General features: G+C 51.8%; 1 non-coding gene across 1 annotated transcript; it reads right to left on the reverse strand.

Annotated features, from left to right (window-relative positions):
- Window positions 1-6539: 6539 nt before the first annotated feature.
- On the reverse strand, window positions 6540-6611 carry TRNAE-UUC (transfer RNA glutamic acid (anticodon UUC)). Its single transcript has one exon. It is a non-coding gene; the product is annotated as a tRNA-Glu (tRNA).
- Between the last annotated feature and the right edge of the window lie 542 nt (window positions 6612-7153).

Below are 7153 nucleotides of genomic sequence, written 5' to 3' on the forward strand. Positions count from 1 at the left end.
ACATTCCAGTGGTCTGGTGTAGGTGATCCTGCTCTGGCAGGGGGGTTGGTTTCAATGATCTTTCAAGGTCTCTCCCAGGCATTCTGTGATTCAAGGTGTAGCCTCACCAGTGCCAAGCACTGGGGTATGATCCCTGCCCTGGTCCCTGTCTGCAGCCTGAGAAGCTCTCTGCTGCTCCTCTTTTCCCTCTCCTCTATCTGCAAGAAGCCCAGGGCAGAGAGTACTCTGAACAGTGTCTGCTGTTGGTGGAAGAGAACTGATGAGCTTGGTGATGCCCATCCCCAGGCATCAGACCTTTATCATTGCCAGCCTTGCCATCCATTTTTAACTGTGATCTGCCAGGGTCTGGCTGGAATTGGCACACCTAAAGCTCACAGTTTTCACATCCTGGGGAAAAGTCAACCTCTCTGTGAAGGAATCCTTGGTGAAGTAATCTTCTCGTGCTGAATTTACATTTCCACAAGCTGAAATGATATAAATCAGGTGTAACAATTAGGCAACTGAACAATGCCCAGATAAAGATGGAGCCAGGAAGGATGCCAGGGAGCAGGGTGATGCTGGTTTGGTGACACCATGCATTTTATACCATCTCCTTCTCATCACACACTTCACATCAGACTCAGTGGCTTGGCATAGTCCTGGTGCCCATACACATCAGAAGGCTCTAAGGGGCAGGAGAAGGGAGACATGACAAGGAGGCAAGGTGTAGGCTTCCTTTTCTACTCCAGGACACTGAAATCAGCTCCAAAGCTTTTGTTTCTCTAAGATGGACTCCTCAATTTCCAAATCCTTTGCTGAACACAAATCCCACTTCAAAACCAGGGACACTTAAGCAGCGAGATGCAAACAGAGGCTGCATGGGACACAGGCATGAAGCAGAGGCTCAGGCTGACCTGGCATCCCATGGGCCAAGCATTGCAGATGTTCTTCTCATGCATTCATCTACGTGGCCCATCCCATACCACTGCCACACTGTGTGCAAGCACCTCTGCTGCCATGGGTGAGTCACAGGCACCTGGAGACAAGGCCCACAGCTGGACTTTCACAGAGAATCATAGACTTGGAAGTGATTTTTAAGATCATCAAGTCCAAGCATTAACCCAGCACTGCCAGATCCCCACTAAACCATGCCCCTCAGCACCACAGCTTTTCAATCCTTCTAGGGATGGGGAATTTACCACTCCCTTGGCAGCCTGTTCCAGGGCTTGACAACCTTTTTTGAGGAAGAAATTGTTCCTTATGTCCAACTTAAACCTCCTCTGGTGCAACCTGAGGACATTTCATCTTGTCTGATTGCTTGTTACTCGTGAGAAGAGACTAACCCCCACCTGCCTCCATCCTCCTTTCAAGGAGCTGTAGAGAGCAAGAAGGTCTCCCTCCCCTCAGCCTCTTTTCTCTAGGCTGAACAATCCCAGAACTACCCAGGTTATCAAAACAGAGTAAATGGCTCAGTGATAGCTTTTGGAAAGCCCAGCACCAGCCTGGAGGAGATTGCAGATATTAAGCAGTGTGACTCTTTGACTGGAGATCTGAACTGCATTTGCCCTGTGCAAACCTGTTTCTAAATCCCTGCTGCCAGTCAGTCATCCTTTGAACTTCAGTTTGCACTCCTGCTGTGATCATTGCTGGTTGTGATCACTGCTGGTTAGGTACATCTGATAAGCCAAGTGGTGAAATGAATGACCCAAGGGCACTATCTGTCCATAACAGCACTCAGCAATCCCTTTCCTGAAGCCAAGGGTGTTATTTCTGGTCTAGAATGGAGAGTCAGGAGGTGGCTGAGCCATAACCCATTGCAACAAGCAGGTTCCCATGTTCTGATTTCAGCAAGTGCTTTGCTGAAGGAACAGATTTCCAGCAGGAATTCTGCCCCTGGTTGGTCACTGATGCATGATTCCAGCTTGCAAATCTGATCAACATGCCTAGAATCATCATAGGCTCACAGAATGTCAGGGGCTGGAAGGGACCCCCAAAGCTCATCCAGTCCAAACCCCTGCCAGAGCAGCATCACCTAGACCAGATGACACACAAATACATCCAGGCAGGGCTTGAATAGCTCCAGAGAGGGAGACTCCACAGCTCCCCTGGGCAGCCTGTGCCAGGGTCCTCTCATGCTCACTGTGAAGAAATTCTCCCTCATTTTCACATGGAGCTTCCTATGCCTCAGCTTCCACCAGTGCCCCTTGCCCCTGGGCATCACCCAGCACAGCCTGGCTCCAGCCTCCTGGCACTCACCTATACATCTTTACAACCACTGATGAGGTCACCTTTCAGTCTTCTCTTCTCCAAGCTAAAGAGCTCCCTCAGGCTCTCCTCATAACAGAGCTGTTCCGTTCCCTTCATCATCTTTGTGGCTCTGTGCTGGACACTCTCAAACAGTTCTTTGTCCCTCTTGAACTGGGAGAGCAAAGTCTCTTTAAATCTCTGCAGTGGCCAGCTGATTTCTTCCTGGGTCCACCCTTGTGCAAAAGAATCTCTCCTTTCTCCATGCCTGATACTCAGGGGTGCCAGGAAAACAGCCCTTGCTCTGCCCAGATCCTGCCAGCTCTGAGCATGGCACTGGTAGCAGATTCCATGGGTAGCCCTCACTCCTCATTGAGAAATAAAGACTTATCATAGAATCAAGCAGGTTGGAAGAGACCTCCAAGATCATCCAGTCCAAACTATCCCCCAGCCCTAGCCAGTCAACCAGACCATGGCACCAAGTGCCTCATCCAGTCTTCTCTTGAACACCTCCAGGGACGGTGCCTCCATCACCTCCCTGGGGAGCCCATTCCAATGCCAATCACTCTCTCTGACAACAACTTCCTCACAACATCCAGCCTAGACCTACCCTGGCACAACTTGAGACTGTGTCCCCTTGTTCTATTGCTGGTTGCTTGGGAGAAGAGGCCACCCCCACCTGGCTACAATGTCCCTTCAGGTAGCTGTAGACAGCAATAAGATCACCCCTGAGCCTCCTCTTCTCCAGGCTGCACACCCTCAGCTCCCTCAGCCTCTCCTCATAGGGTTTGTGTTCCAGGCCCCTCACCAGCTTTGTTACCCTTCTCTGGACACCTTCCAGCACCTCAACATCTCTCTTGAATTGAGGATCCCAGAACTGGACACAGCACTCAAGGTGTGGCCTGAGCAGTGCTGAGCACAGGGGCAGAAGAACCTCCCTTGTCCTGCTGCCCACACTGTTCCTGATGCAGGCCAGGATGCCATTGGCTCTGCTGCCCACCTGGGCACACTGCTGGCTCATGTTCTATCTATCAGTACCCCCAGCTCCCTCTCTACCTGGCTGCTCTCAGCCACTCTGGCCCCAGCCTGTAGTGCTGCTTGGGGTTGTTGTGGCCAAAGTGCAGAACCCTGCACTTGGCCTTGTTCAATCTCATCCCATTGGCCTCTGCCCACCCATCCAGCCTGCCCAGGTCCCTCTGCAGGGCTCTCCTACCTTCCAACAGATCAACACCTGCTCCTAGCTTGGTGTCATCCCAGTGCTGAGCTGGGAAAGGGTTACTCTCCACAGAGGAGGAAAAAGACTATTCAAGGCTGCAAAACTTCCTCTGACAGGGGCTGTCTTTTAATTACCCTGTGGCATGATAAAATCCCAGCACCGAAAATGTGTCTTTACAAATCTCTAGCTGGAGTAATTAGTCCCGTGCCTGGCTCTCCTGAGAGATTATTGCTGCCTTCTTTTCAGATTACTTACCCAAATAGAAGTGGAATCATGGCTGTGTTTGACAGTGAGATACAAAATATCAGATGAAGCTGTTAAAATGCTGCTTTCTGCAGAGTAAGGCAGCATCTGCTCGCTCTCGCTACCAGCTGCAGAGCTCCAGCAGAAAATTCACAGCTGAAGGCTGAGCTGATGAATCTCACTTCTTTTTTTTTTTTGTTCCTGGTCATTCCTGGAAAGATCCAAGAAAGCAGGAATTTAGTCCTGATTTGAATGACTCCAATAATGTTGCTCGCACCTCGAGTCTGTTTTAAGGTTTGAGCCTTAAGGTTCCAGATCGAAGGTTCCAGGAGTGGTGAGTTCTGAGCTATGGTCTGAGGAGCTCAGCTGGAATCTTTGTGTGACAAAGGCAGAGTTACTACAGGATCACAGAATGGGAGGGGTTGGAAGGGACCTCTGGAGATCATCCAGTCCAACCTCCCTGCCAAAGCAGGTTCACCTAAAGAAGGTCACAGGAACACATCCAGGTGAGTTTTGAATGACTCCAGAGATGGACACTCCACCACATCCTTAAGGGCTCATTCTCCCTTAAATTCAAGAAGCTCCTCCTCATGTTTAGATGGAACTTCTTATGTTCAAGTTTGTGCTCATTACCCCTTGACCCATCACTGAACAAAGCTTGGTCCTGCCCTCCTGACACTCACCCTGCAAGTATTGATCAGCATTGATGAGATCCCTTCTCAATCTGCTCTTTTCATGCCTAAAAAGCTCCAGTTCTCTCAGTCTTTCATCATAAGAGAGATGTTCTAGACCCCTAATCATCTTCTCAGCCTTAGTGCCATGGTCTGGCTGATTGGATAGGGCTGGGTGATAGGTTGGACTGGATGATCTTGGAGCTCTCTTCCAACCTGACTGATTCTATGATTCTATGATTCTATGATTCAGCACTTGAGCTCTGAAAAATCCAGATCTTGTCACACCATGATGAGATACACTGCCCAGGGAGGTGGTGGAGTCACCATCCCTGGGGGTGTTCAAGAAAAGTCTGGATGAGGCACTTGGTGCCATGGTCTAGTTGAGTGGATAGGGCTGGGGGATAGGTTGGACTGGATGAGCTTGGAGGTTTCTTCCAACCTGGTTGATTCTATGATTCTGCAACACCTCTAAAAGTCTCTTTCTTTATGCAGAGGTCCTAGTAGGGGGTGCAAACTGTAGGTGACATTCCTCCTCTTATATACTTACTGGTATGAGCTCAGAAGGGAGCTTCTCATTAGTTATGACATAGATGTGGTGTGAATTTTCCCCTCCAACAAGTTGCAGTTGCTATTTATTACTTTCTGCAGAAAAAGAGACTCTTTCTTGGGGAATTAGAGTCCTTCCCACATTCTGCCAGGCTGCTCAGCTCCAAAAATGCACTACTGACAGTCCTCACCAGATGCTAAGCTGCTGTACAGCTCACACCCTGCTTGCTTCATGCTTTTCTTGCCCACAGGGCAAACTTATCAGACTCATGTCTGAGTGTTTCAGGGCTGGTGTGGCTGATGTGGTAGCGGCAGGGGCAAGGTGCCCACTGTTGAAGCAGCAGGGAATCAGTGCCCCAGTCTTGCCTCCTTAATAATCTGCTCCTTGCCACCTCTTGTACAGTTCTCACTCCTTCCAAAGCAAATTTTGCATCTCACTGACATTTAAGGTACCCCAGCATCATAACAGAGCCAACCTCTGGGGCAGACAGGTGAACAGAGTTCGGGCAGAACAATAGGATGAAGGACCACCAAGTATCCTGTCCCCAGGGAAGTTAATACCATTTCAGAATGATCTTTGTATGTCAGAAGTGGCTCTGAAGGTCTCAAGCCCACCCTCTGTGCCCCAGTAGGGTCAGATGTGGCTCTGAAGGTCTCAAGCCCACCCTCTGTGCTCCAGTAGGGTCAGAAGTGGCTCTGAAGGTCTCAAGCCCACCCTCTGTGCCCCAGTAGGGTCAGAGTGGCTCTGAAGGTCTCAAGCCCACCCTCTGTGCCCCAGTAGGGTCAGATGTGGCTCTGAAGGTCTCAAGCCCACCCTCTGTGCTCCAGTAGGATCAGATGTGGCTCTGAAGGTCTCAAGTCCACCTTCTGTGCCACAGTAAGTCTAACTGGAGCAAATTCTTCAGAGCCTTTTCAGTTCAGTTTCAGATATCTCCAGGATTCCAGACCCCACAGCCTCCCCCAGGCCCAGTTCCAACATTTCACCAACAAGTAGTGATAAAATTGTTCTCAATACCTAAAGAGAAATTTCTTTACTCCAGCTTGGCCTTGCTGCTGCCTCTGGGAAGAGCCTGGCCCCATCTACAGTGTATCTTCTCACCAGGCAGCTGCAGAGACAACAAAACCCTGCCTTCACCTTCTCTCCAGGCTCAACAGATGCAGATCCCACTTTGTCACTCAGCTTCCCTTCACCTGCCCCTTGCTGCAGCCCTGGCCACCTTGGCAGCCTGTGCTGGACCCACCCAGCAGGTCAGCATCTTCCTCGCCCAGGGAAGCCACTTTGTCACTCAGCTTCCCTTTATCTGCCCTTTGCTCCATCCCTGGCCACCTTGGCAGCCTGTGCTGGACCCACCCAGCAGGTCAGCATCTTCCTCACCCAGGGAAGCCACTTTGTCACTCAGCTTCCCCTCATCTGCCCCTTGCTAGACCTGGCCACCTTGGCAGCCTGTGCTGGACCCACCCAGCAGGTCAGCATCTTCCTCACCCAGGGAAGCCACTTTGTCACTCAGCTTCCCCTCATCTGCCTCTTGGCTCCAGCCCTGGCCACCTTGGCAGCCTGTGCTGGACCCACCCAGCAGGTCAGCATCTTCCTCGCCCAGGGAAGCCCCGCAGCAGGTCCGATACAAAACACAGCTGCGTTCCCACACCGGGAGTCGAACCCGGGCTGCCTGGGTGAAAACCAGGAATCCTGACCGCTGGACCATGTGGGACCACGGCTGCCTCTGCCGCCTGCCTGCCTCAGGGCTCGCAGTCAGGCCTGCTGCAGGGCTCAGAGGCTCACAGTCCTGCTGCAGGGCTCAGGGGGTGCAGCCTGCAGCAGAGGAGGCTTAGGGCAGAGCTCATTGCTGTCTGCAGCTGCCTGCAGGGAGGCTGTAGCCAGGTGGGGTTGGGCTCTGCTGCCAGGCAGCCAGCAACAGAAGAGGAGGACACAGCCTCAAGCTGTGCCAGGGCAGGTCTAGGCTGGCTATTAGGAGGAAGTTGCTGGCAGAGAGAGTGATTGGCATTGGAATGGGCTGCCCAGGGAGGTGGTGGAGTGGCCGTGGCTGGAGGTGTTGAAGCCAAGCCTGGCTGGGGCACTTAGTGCCATGGTCTGGTTGGTTGGCCAGGGCTGGGTGCTAGGTTGGACTGTCTGAGCTTGGAGCTCTCTTCCAACCTGCTTGATTCTGTGATTCCATGGTTCAAACGGTGCAGGGGGCACAGCCTGGTCCCTGCAGCCTGCACGTGGAGGCTGTCACCACACGTCAGCCACGCA

The sequence above is a fragment of the Pogoniulus pusillus genome, chromosome 29 (genome assembly GCF_015220805.1).
Source record: "Pogoniulus pusillus isolate bPogPus1 chromosome 29, bPogPus1.pri, whole genome shotgun sequence".
NCBI lineage: Eukaryota > Metazoa > Chordata > Aves > Piciformes > Lybiidae > Pogoniulus > Pogoniulus pusillus.